Here is a 12,677-nt window from a genome sequence, read left to right on the forward strand (position 1 = left end):
GAATGATTTATCATATTGTACAATCTGCATAATGCCTATTTTCCGTATATTTGGCAACTGGGAAATGATTGTCACAGTTTAGCCTAATTCTGGAATAGCGTTTTCAACTAAATGGGTGAGGAAAAATCCGTTCTCATCTTTTATAACACAGGTTTATTCCTTAATTGTACTGATTTAACGTTTTCCACTGAAACCCGTTTTTTCCATTTCCTTCCCGGCTGAACAAAGCAAATTTTACTGTCTACCAAACCTACATCCTGGACTCTGCTAGAAGTAAGATGACTGATATGAACAACATCAGTTTTGCTGGAAAAATGGCTAGCTTTTGCGAAGTCCGTCAGCGAAATCCCGAATGATTCTTAAAAAAATGCTCGTGAAACACCGCCTTTGCAAGTAATTCTTGAATGTCAAGCATCATCAAATAAAATGTTACCAATTTTCATTGCGAGTCTATCGTGATTACACTGTACGAGATTGGCCAATCAGTTAACCTGGTTTTACGAACGTTGAGTTCAATCTCAGCAATTAAAACTGTAATCATTAATATACTCTGGATATACTGTATGTCAAGACTGACAAGTAAGAAATTTTGCATCATGGGAAAGTGAGTAATAAAGCAAGAATCGCTTACTTCCTTGACGAGATTGAAGCTAATAGCAGCCGCTAAATTAGCTTCAGATATTAGTAGCAGCTTGTTATAGTTTAACTTGTTGTCATAACTGATATACCACCAACAAAATACATGATTGTTTTAGTTCCCTTAATGCCCTCCTCAAGAACAGGCCTGAAGAAAAAAAAGAGGAAATATTAACACTGGGACTTTACATAACCGAGGCCACTGATCCTCCATTTGTAAACCACAGGAGTCACAGGGCACTGAAACAGGGAGAGAATTCGAAAGCTCGGTGGTGCGAGAGAAGTAGTGAGGTAGTTCTAGGACTGCTTGTTTCCACAGAGTTATTACGAGACGTGGCTCGATTGACGTTACGAGGTGGTACTAGAGGCGCAGCAGAGCAGTCGCTGAAACAGTACCTATAACAGAGAGATGACGGCAACTTTACAGAGGAAAGGAAGGTGATCTGGACTGCGCTGAATGGCCTTAGTTGCCCCGGTGCTTGGCATGTACGCCTAAAATCTATAAATCAATCAATCATGAAGAAAGGAGAGGAGTCGCTAAATAGATTAATTGCCTTTTGTGTACTCTGCCGAGACAGGAACGGGCACCAGACCTCCCCATGAGCCCGCACCCCCTCGCCCACACACACACACAAACAAACGGAACAATATCAAAGATGTTAGTGCAATATTCGAAACAAAGCAAGTATAAACCTCAAGTAATTAGGATGAAGACAACAGATTTCGACTAGAACAAAACAGCTACAATTCTGTGAGAATGACCCATGTGAACTATGCAATCAATCCGAAGTAAATTTGAAAATAAACTGTAGACCAAAAAGTTGACAGAAGAGAGGGAATGAATGGTATTTCATCAAACAGAACGAAATTATTTGAAAGCGCTGGCAAACAGAGGAACAAGTAAAAACTGTCTTTGGAGTTCTCAAGATCAGAGTAGATGTGTGAAGAAAGAGTGCATAAAGATTAAGCACGAGGACGGGGTTAGAATTGGAGTTAATGGAAGGGCTGATATATCGGAAAAATATGTGTCGCTGATAAAGGGGTGGAACAATGAGCAAGAACAAATAAGGAAGATAGCAGATATTACACCATCGACAAAAATAATAGGAACAGTTAGACAGGAAGTTAGAAACTATTGTAGAGAAAAAGAAGTCATAAGAAGGACGTTTGGCTTAGGCAACACACCGACCGATTCTGTCAAATACCTTTGAAGTTACAGAAGCAGCGATGAAAGTCTGTGAACATGTATCTAGAAACCAGGAAGACTGAAAATAATTATAACGTAGAACGTCCCTTGCTAAATCTTGCTTAAAGAAAAGAATAACGGCAATTCGGAAGCAGAGCAAGATTTTCATACTCGACGTGAACTGTTACAAAAAGTTCAGCAATATCGGAAAATGGGTACTATTAATTTTAACTTGAAAAATAATGGAATATTCATTAAAATGAATGATGAGGAACTAATATTAGGGATGATGTTTGATTTTATTTCGGAATGAATTTTGTAGTGCAAGATACAACATAAAACTCACGAATCGTTTGATTTAAACAATATTCGTTTCCTTCAGTCTAGCCCAGGGAAGGTTCCCTCCAGGAAAGGACGTCCCATGGATGAAGTAACACCTTTTATTGCTATCTTCAAAAACAATATTGTGTTTAATTGGAGCTTCAAGAGAAATAGGGTACAAAATGGGCAACTGCATAACAGAGAGAGAGAAGAGAGAGAGAGAGACAGAGAGAGAGAGAGAGAGAAAGATCATGCCCAGTCATGAAAGAGGAAAAGGATGTCGACATGGCAAAATGCACTTTGAAGTTAATGAAACAGAACGAAATTGTTTTTGGAACTTTAGCTTAATTAAGGCATCGATGTCGTGTCCATAAGTCATAACATCGTTGTTGAGATCTTCCCAACACCGCAGCATGTTGCATGATAGCTTTGCACTTTATCGCACCAACAGATCCTTCCCCTTTTGCGTGTTTCATCATCGTGTGCTCTCATTCTTTGGTGATATGTTTATGTACTGGCGTTGACGCTGATCCAATTCTTGTTAAGGTTTTTTCTTTTTTTCAGATAGAACTATGCAGATAATGTTATAAGTCTGAATTATAGTGTGTTTGCATTAACAATGCCAATATTACAAGTCTTTTTTTTTGCCACATTATTTACCTGATATCTAATAATAATAATAATAATAATAATAATAATAATAATAATAATAATAATAATAATGATTAAAGTCATAAATAATAATAATAACAGGTCCAATGATAATAATAATCAGCGGAGAGGAGAAAAGAACACCAAATACAAAACTAATGACAAATGCCCAAGTTTCCGTGTTTCTGGACACACTGCAGGTACTCATGATATGTGGTCAATTGCGCGTAAAGAATTCATGACTTATTCCACTTCCTGCTTCGCTCCACGGTGGAAAGGTCACTGTATCAGCGTGTCCCAGAAAAAGCTTAAGCTTCTCATAATAGGAACTACTGTAGGAAATTGCTTGCATCAAGCAAGCATGCAAGCATGACTTGTCATCGTTTGGAAGAGTGTTACCCGCAATCCCTAATGGATCTCTCCCGCTCTCGACTCTGCCGCGAAGGTGAGGTGCCATAGTAAAATTCGGTTGTTATGACGCTGGCACGTCGACTTGACGCTTCTAATAAACGGCCGTTCAGAGATGTTATAAATTCCCTCCGGGAGACCTGACGCTGTTTCCTCAGCGATGCGGCTGGTAATGAGGTGGCAGGTTACGACGTCAGGCAGACATATTATAAGTCCTCCCGCTTTGGGAAGAATTTTTTTTTTGCTAGTATGGAAGTTGGTCTCTTTTTTTTTTTTTTTTTCTTTTTTTTAGCCTTCGATTCCTTGTTTTTCCAATGAGAATTGTGTGTGGTTATGCAAGTATTGTTCTGGATCGGTGGATCATACAAATTCTATTTTCATCAACTCTTGGCCAACCGTGGCTATACAGTTAACAGAAATATTTATATTAATAAACAATCGGTAGGAAGACATAGCTAGAGGGTACTTGCTCATTTGTGGAACTGTGATACGAACCTAGTATGAGCATTACATAAACTACAGACAAAGAGAGAAGAATGTTAATGGTGCTAAAAACCTAATGAATGAACTTCCTTTGACACTTGCTTGACACAATGGTTCTTTTGTAAAAAAAAAAAAAAAAAAAATGCATTCTTGACACAGATTTAATGAATTATGTCTAACTCTTTTTTTTCGGTATGAAGCTTCTCTGTACAATGAATGAATTTGAAAAGGATTAGCTTTTGATTCCAATTTCTATTTTTTAATTATTATTATTATTTTTTTAAGACAACTTCTCATACTTTATGTTTTCCTTTCCAGAATTTTGCTTTATTGCTTAAATTGCCATCTGTTGTATCTAATTCTTAGTTATTAAAATTTTTTGATACTTTTACTTCGTTTGCTTTTTTACTATCCGGGTCTGTCAAAAAGTATAAATCTCCTTGTAGACAAAAACTAAGTTGGAACCACCTAATTAAACGATTCACTTGATGCAAGTAAAAAAATCGGTATACTCCAGTTAAATTTGAATAGGTTTGATTTTTGTTTTTGCTTTTTTTTGAAATGTGAGGCCTACGCGCGTCTTCCAAGTCCAGCACATCCAGGAAATTGGAAGACAAAGAAGTCTCCTTTCACCGCCCTCCACCGTCCTTCCTTCAACATCTCCCCAAACTATGAATGGCTTTGTTCCACACATCACTCTATTATTTCTGGGGGTAAAGTTCTGTCCTTCACTGCCAATAATGACCATTAGGATGTGGAGGTAATTTTTGAAACCCATCATAAGTTTGGGGAATATGGAAGCTTCGAAAATTCCATTTCAAGTTTTGGATTTTATGAGATGGATGGGAGGCGGAGTGAGATGAGGGTGGAAGTGGGTGGGCGGGCAGGCCAATCAGACGAATGTTTATTAAAATGTTAAGAGACAGATATAGTATTAAAAATGCAGGAATAAAATATTCTTCATTTAGAAATTTAGTATTTCTCTTACAGAATTTTGCAAGCTTACTTTCTAACAAAACTGAATCTGTGGTTTCATAATGGACGAGGAACCTCGCTGCCCTTGAAAAGCCATTTGGAAACGGACTGTCTAGTAGAATTTTCAGCTTTCGTAAAACAGCCTAGGTCGAGTTCTATATAAGTGACGTAAACTTACGTAACATAATAAGCATAAGTAATTGAAATCTTTGTCACACAAGAGAGAAAGAATCTAAGGACTTTTCCCTTCCGTAGAACTTCGAAATGTAAAATTTCTTCGGCCAATCAACGACCTGAACTTGAGAAAAAATTTTTGTAACTTTACTCATTTATCAACGCTGAGTTAAGCAGTTCTAATTAAGAGAGAGAGAGAGAGAGAGAGAGAGAGAGAGAGACTGGGGTCCCATAAATCCTAACCGTGTACATTTTAAGCCACATGATAATATAACGGTGTTCATCACAACCTAATTTGTGAGCTGATTACTATCAAATTAACAGCTTCCATTTGCAGGCACCTGCAGACCATGCTCTTTCGGTGAAGGTCCAGCGATGACTTCACTGCATCATCCAAAAGGCTTAGGATCTCTTGTGCTCGAGGAATCCTTTGACACTATATATATGACTCAATCTGCGGGTCACAATGAGAGTCGAAAGTGCCGTTTTTCATTTGACTTTACTAGACACTTTACAATACTTACAATTTATACGTGGGCACCAGCACAAGAGTTACCCAAACCAGTCCAGTGTCTAAGGCAGATGGCTGCGACCCGTGAATGAGGTCGGAGCCTGGATCAGACCTGAACTACTTCAAACCTGAACTACTTCCATCAGAATGCTAATCATGAACCCCAGTAAACAAGTAAAATACGTGGATGCCGAGAGGCTCCGATTTCGCAACTATAAGAAACAAAAATCCCATAACATATAATATGAAAAGACTTCACAAAATCAAGAAGCATATAAACTGAGTAAAGGCCGTAAGGGTGGGCCCAGGTCATGTATATATATATATATATATATATATATATATATATATATATATATATATATATATATATATATATATATATATATATATATATATTGTTACGTGTGGGCTTTGGCTGATGAGTTTATTAATTAGTTAATGTAATTTATGTAGCCCTGCTTCACCAATGACACACGTAACCTGTCAATTAAAGCTAAAGTTAACCTCAAAGACAGACAATTACTTAACTGAGTTAGGTCGCCACCTGGGAACTACATATGGGCTAATGGGATCCCTTTGTAATAAATGAATTACATTTGACCCCCTTTTTCATTACCCCACTTAGAGCTAACAAGAAAAAATGTGCTGTAATAGCAAAGGAAATAACATGAACAATTAGTCAGCGTCTGACACAGTCAATCTTCCCTTGCTTCAAGTAAAAGTTATAACGAAGAAGTATTCTAGCGGATATCGTACAGTTTCGTATTGGTAAAAAGCTAATTCTCTTCCGAACAATGGGATTGAAATCCATGGCTGCCTGAAATTTACTTACACTTTACTTTGCCTAAATTCTACTACTGCACGGGAATAGCTTATGCAATTTTCACTAGGCAATGACCATTATTCATAAACTAGGCTTCATAAAAGAAATATGATTATACCAGGTTCTCATAGATGGTGGCAAAGTGGTGAAACAATGGAAAAATTTGAAATACTGGGGAAGAGATACTAGCAAGTCGACGAAAATCTTGTCACTTCCAGACTTACCATTTACGTGGGTTGCTTGCACATGCAACTGACGATCAGAGTTCTTGAAAAGACTTGTTTCGCCACCTCACTAATAATATAAAGACAGTCGGAGGACAAAGTACAAAGTTAGCCTGAGAACAACGCGTGCTCTTAGTCTGAAGGTTGGTCTCTCTCTGCGGTGTGATGTCAGGTCAGGGTGGCTGTAGCGTTGGGCTGTTTGTCCGTCGTTCATCCATAGCCCCAGGTAGTCGGAAAAATTGACAGAGATATTGCCGAATGCATAGGACAGGGAAAAAGGAAGCTTAAGACCACCTTTGCAAGAGGTTACTTGGTAAAACCCTCCCCTGTTGGTTGGGGTCTCGAATGCTAACTGTTGCCTGCTAAAAACGTTATTTTTTTGAAAAACATAGCCTACCGACTTCGCTCGCATTCCCTTAGCGTCGACAGAGACGCCTTTCTGTCTTTGTTCGAACGATATTTTTACTAAACAATAAAGAGATATACGAACAGCAGAATATTTATAATATATATATATATATATATATATATATATATATATATATATATATAAATCATAATCTGTGTGTACTATTCGAAAACGGAAAAATGCACAATAACGGTTAACCTTGCCCATCTAGTTATTTAATGCATTGTTACATCATTTCCCTTTCATAATACGATCGACGAGAGGAGACAATCCCTTCTGTAGGACAGGCTCAGAGAGACATGGCAAAGGAGAGGGGTGCTGTTTGGGGATGCAGAGATAAAAAATAGGTCTAACTCCTGAAGAAGCGACCGACTCCGTGCACATATAGGAAACAAGGAAAACGGAAGACTGCTAAACTCAACAGAGATCGGGTGGCATGACGGGCTACGGAGTCTTTGGGAAGGATTGACTATCTTATTCATTATAGCAGAGGAGCGAAAGAAAACTGACCTTTGGCAGCCGGTCAGAAGATGGAAGCACCTCACAGTCGAGAGGGAGAAGATCGAGAGATGAGGAGCAAGATGAGTAGTGGATCAGACGAGCTGCTTTTTGACCGTCCTGCCGAGAAGGGAAAGGAAAACAGAAGCACCAAAGACGCTGTATGATGTTGCAAACAGGGACAAACGATGCCAATGAAAACTTTTATTCCTATGGATGAACAGAAAACTTGTTATAAAAGACAACGTCTACAGTTTTCGGAGCAGATTTAAGTAATTTGAGCTACACGACCTCTCGGAGATAAGTTTGGAGTAATTTAGATAAAAGGAAATAATAGAAGCGAGACGCCAATTTCATTGCTATTAAGCAGAACTGAGCAAAGTGAATGCAAGATTAATGACAGGAATTAGGTGAAAACTACCTTGGAAGATCTCAAGATACGAATTGATGAATGAATATAGACTATTTCGAGGTTGCGTATGAATGACAAAGTATGGCTTGGATATTATGAATGGATATTATGGGAAAGAGAAATGGGTGACTGTGTAATTGGAAACAGCATAAAGGTCCCTTTGATAAAGTCTAGACGAAGTAAGACTGAACATCACTATTGTGGAGCGTCGCCAAAAATAGGGAGATGAATATATAACGAACGAATTATAATGGTAAGGCTAGGTATACTTACTTTACAAACGTTGCATGAAAAAAATGAAAATAGTTTACGGGCAAGAAAATCCATAAGAAACTTGGCTCAATCGAGCCGATGTTGAATTGTCAAATGCCTTAGAATATACAAAAAAAAAAAAAAAAAAAAAAAAAAACACGACGAAAGTTTATCATCAGTCAGGCTAAGAAGAGAACCGAACATCGCTTCGAAAGTGTAGGTCCCTTATTGGATATCGCCTACCCGTATCCATAATGGGACTTCCTAAAGCAGAATATTATGTTCTTGCGCTTCATATGCGCAGCTACAGGGAATTTAAGGACTCTTAAGAATAAATATTGTCAATTTTACCTTATGGGCTTATGAAACATTCAAATTAACACTAAGTGTTTAATACTAACTATTATGTGAAGAGCTTTTCAATCTCAGGTAAGTCAGAGAAAATCTTAGTTCCCTTTAATTTAGACCTAGAGAGGATCCCATCAGAAAGAGAAATGACAGGGACTCTCTAACACCTTTCATGGCCAGCTTCAAAAATCAGATAAATACATTTCTATAAGAGAGAGAGAGAGAGAGAGAGAGAGAGAGAGAGAGAGAGAGAGAGAGAGAGAGAGAAACGGAAGGATAGTGACAGGGCAAAATGTACTCCGAAGAATTTAATGAAGCGGAAGAAAATGTTTTTTGGAAGGCCGACTTAATTAGGGAGGCGATGTCGTGTACCGAAGTCGTAAAGGCGATGTTGAAATCATTCTAACACTGCAGCAAGTTGCATGAGAGCAATGCAGTTTATCACACCAACAAAACATTTTCGTTTTGCATGTTTTACCAGAGTGAGGTCTCATTCTTTTGTGATATATTTATGCGTTGTCGTTGAATATATCATTCTCTTATTATGGTCTTGATTTTTTAACAGAGCTATACAAGCGCAATTGCAAGTGTGATTACAGTATATTTGTGAATTACAGCATGTTTGTATTAACACTGCAAATATCAGTAGACTATTTGGCGACTTGTTATTTGCCTAATAATGATAAAAATGTGTGTGAAAGGGTAGGTGACAAAAGACAACGAATATTAATAGGAATGACGAATACCCAAATTTACCCGTTCTCCAGATAGTGCAGGCATTCACGGCAAGTGGTGACCAGCATAAGAAGGTTCATGACATAACTCATTCTCTGTTTTCCATCACAGAAGAACGGTTGCTTTATCCGCGCTTCCCAGAGAAAGCTTAACCATGGACTACTGTAACTTATTGCTTACAAGAAGCAAGCATGACTTGTCGTCTTTTGGAAGTATTGTCCACAATCCATAATGGATCTCTCTCTCGACGCTGCCGCGGAAGTGAAGTGCCATGGTAAAGTTCGGTTATTATGATGCTGGCCCTTCGACCTGACGCGTCTAATAAATGGCTGTCCGCAGTCTTTATAAATACCCTTCAGGAGACCTGATGAAGCGGGAAGGAATGACGTCACGCAGACTGAAAAGTTTTGGTTTTTGAAAGAAACTGAATTTTGTTGGAGTGGAATTTATTTATTCTTATTTAGTATTCAATTCCGTCTATTTCATTTGGTAATTCCCCATTAGTTTTTATCGCGACTTTTACTCAAGTCTGCTTTCACCGTCAGCATAAGAATGTTCAGATTCGTAAACTAAGTTGCCATGATACGTGAAAGTGCTTAAGTGTGAAACTGGAAAGCTAACTCAGTATGAAACATTGCATTAACTGCAACAATGTGTTCATTTTGCTAAGACAGAAAACAAATAAACTTCCTTTGACATTTCTTGGAAATAATGTAAGTTTTATTTTAAGAGAATATCTTTGTCTTTAAGCAAGCATAATGATTTTTGTTAGTTACAAAAATTCTTGAGTCCTAAGTCCCTTTTTATTCCAAAATGTGAACAGCAGAGAGCGTAATTACTCTTGCCTTTTTCCGGTGTAATGATATACTATGACGGAATGTGGAGGTCATTGTGTATGCCCGAGGTAATAAATATTTCTTTTTATCGTCACCGGAATGTGAGTTAATTCACGAATTCGCAGCCGCCATTTCAGCAGAAAGGTTTTTCAGTTTGAGTGAAAGGGCTGTGATGTAATCGAGACAGACTACGTTTCAAAAGTGTCACGAGATGATGTTTGTTTATTTTACAGTGTGTTGTTGCTCATTTTTCTGAAATCCGATGAATGACTGAAATCGATTGGTGAATAGAATAATAGGTCAAGTTGTGATGGAAATGGCTAATGTTTTCTAAAGTCTAGCATGCCGGTTCCAGCTGGGTAACTCACATTCTCGAGTCACTTTTAAAGAATGAACGTGTTAATGACTGATGTTTTATCTTTCTTTCGAACCAACCTCTGTTATGGAAAATGGCTAACTAGTTAAAGATTTGAATTTTATAGAGTCTTATGAACGGGAATTGAAAACCATAACAAAGGTATCGAAGAAAGGTGACCGGACTTAATATGGTAACTACAGAAGCATTGCACCCAAGTTGGTTGTGATGAAAATATTCAGTATGGTCTTTCTCAAAAGGCTGGAGAAGAAAATGATACTGAATGCCTAGAGATGAGTTGACCAGTTCTAGAAAGGATAGAAGTTGTGCAGATTATATATCCGTGTTGAAACACTGTGCAGCAGTGTACGGATTTTAAAAATCAGAGAAATGGATGAGAGTACATCAAAGAAAAAACAGAAAATGGTACTAACTGAACTTAAGTGAGTTACGGACTCCCAATTTGAGAGATACACACACACACACACATTTAATAAGTGTGTTTGGATACGAGAGAGAGAGAGAGAGAGAGAGAGAGAGAGAGAGAGAGAGAGAGAGACACACACACACGCACACATACTACACTAATAAGTGTGTTTGCATGAGAGAGAGAGAGAGAGAGAGAGAGAGAGAGAGAGAGAGAGAGAGAGCAGGAGAACGCAGAAAGGGCAGAATGTGCTTCGAATTTAATGAAACGGAACAAAATGTTTTCGGAAGGTGGGTTTAATTAAGTCATCGGCGCCGTGTCCCCAGGTCATAACAGTGATGCTGAGATCATTCTGACACCGCAGCGGGTTGCATGATGGCTGTGTAGCTGATCCTACCAGCAGATTCTTCCCCTGTCGCTTGCCTTCGCAGTGCGTGCTCTAATTCTTTTACGAAACATTTATGAGATTTCGTCGTAGGCGGTTTCTGATTTTCTATGAAAAATGGTATGCACTCCCAACAGTAACTATGATGTTATATACTGTTTGGATTACGTACAACAACAACAACAACAACAAAAACAGCAACAAAAACAACAACAACAACAACGATGATTATAGTATGCTAATATTCTGCTTCAGATTTTTTGTTTCTCGTGCCTCATTGCAACCCAACCTAATACATTTCTAAGCTATGAGTTTCAGTAAGGCACTGCTAGCTTGAGACTATGATTAGCGATAACCAATGCATTTATGAGAGAGGAGACATCAGTTACCGCAAGAAATGAAAGCCAATTTTACATATTCTCAACACTGCAAGTTTTCATGGTATGCAAAAATTAGCATAAAAGGAAAGTTCAGACACAAATAAATTTTTCACGGTAGAAAGATTGCTTTATCACGTTACCTAGAAAATTCTTACACAATGAAAGCTACTGCAGGATATTGCTTGCATCGAGCAAACAGGCATGCAAGCATGACTTGTCATCATTTGGAAGAATGCTAACCGCAATCACTAATGGATCTGTCTGTCTGTCACGGAAGTGATGTGTCATAATAAAATTCGGCAGTTGTGACACTGGCCCTTCAACCTGATGCCTCTAGCAATGGTGTGTCGGTTAAGACGTCATGTTAGTATTGAAATCGGTTTCATTTCCTAATCTTTGAATCTGCATTTTCCGTAAACAATCTTATGTGCTTATGTAAAAAGGACCTTGACCAGTGGTCATACAATCAAAATTTTCGTCAACTCTTGATTAACCTTGGCTATATGTTAGTATGGAAATATTAATATTAATACATAAATGACAAGACATAACTAGAGAGTGATTAGTAGACATTCCACAGACTACAAACAAAGATATTAATCGCATTAAGCACTAAACCGATGAACCTTACGTTGAAATGTGTTGACGAAAGAATTCCTGAACTTCAAAGTTTTTTTTTTTTTAATCCAAAATTCAAAGAACAGAGAGCTTAACGTCTGTTGTCTTTTTACAATGCAATGATTTACCATAGAAATTTTTATTTATGTCCGAAGTAACAGATATTTCTTCTTATCTCCTTATCATGAGACACTTGAAAATGTTCATGAACAGAAATGGTCTTCTTCTTCTTTCGACCTTATTAATCCCACTGTATAGCAGGGTCAGCTGCTCGAGTCAACTTTCTCCATCTATTTCTATTCCTTGCCCATATCTCTCCTCCCCACGTCCATCCATCTGATCTGCTGACGCCCCACACTCCTCCTCCCCATCACTGGCATGTTCTTAGCTCTCTTGATTTTCTTGACCGGTTCCACCTCCTCTCTTCTTATTACATGGCCATAGTACCTCAAACGCGCTTCCTTGGCCTTCTCCTTTACGTTACATACCACACATTCTTCTTATATCTTGACTCTGCCTCCTTTCCAGTAGTGATATTCCAGCAACCCATCTCACCATCCTCGTCTCGGTTCTTTACAACAGTCCCTCCCCTTTCCTCTTAAGTGTCCAAGTTTCCGCCCCATATAA

This window comes from Macrobrachium rosenbergii, chromosome 29 (assembly GCF_040412425.1).
Source record: "Macrobrachium rosenbergii isolate ZJJX-2024 chromosome 29, ASM4041242v1, whole genome shotgun sequence".
NCBI lineage: Eukaryota > Metazoa > Arthropoda > Malacostraca > Decapoda > Palaemonidae > Macrobrachium > Macrobrachium rosenbergii.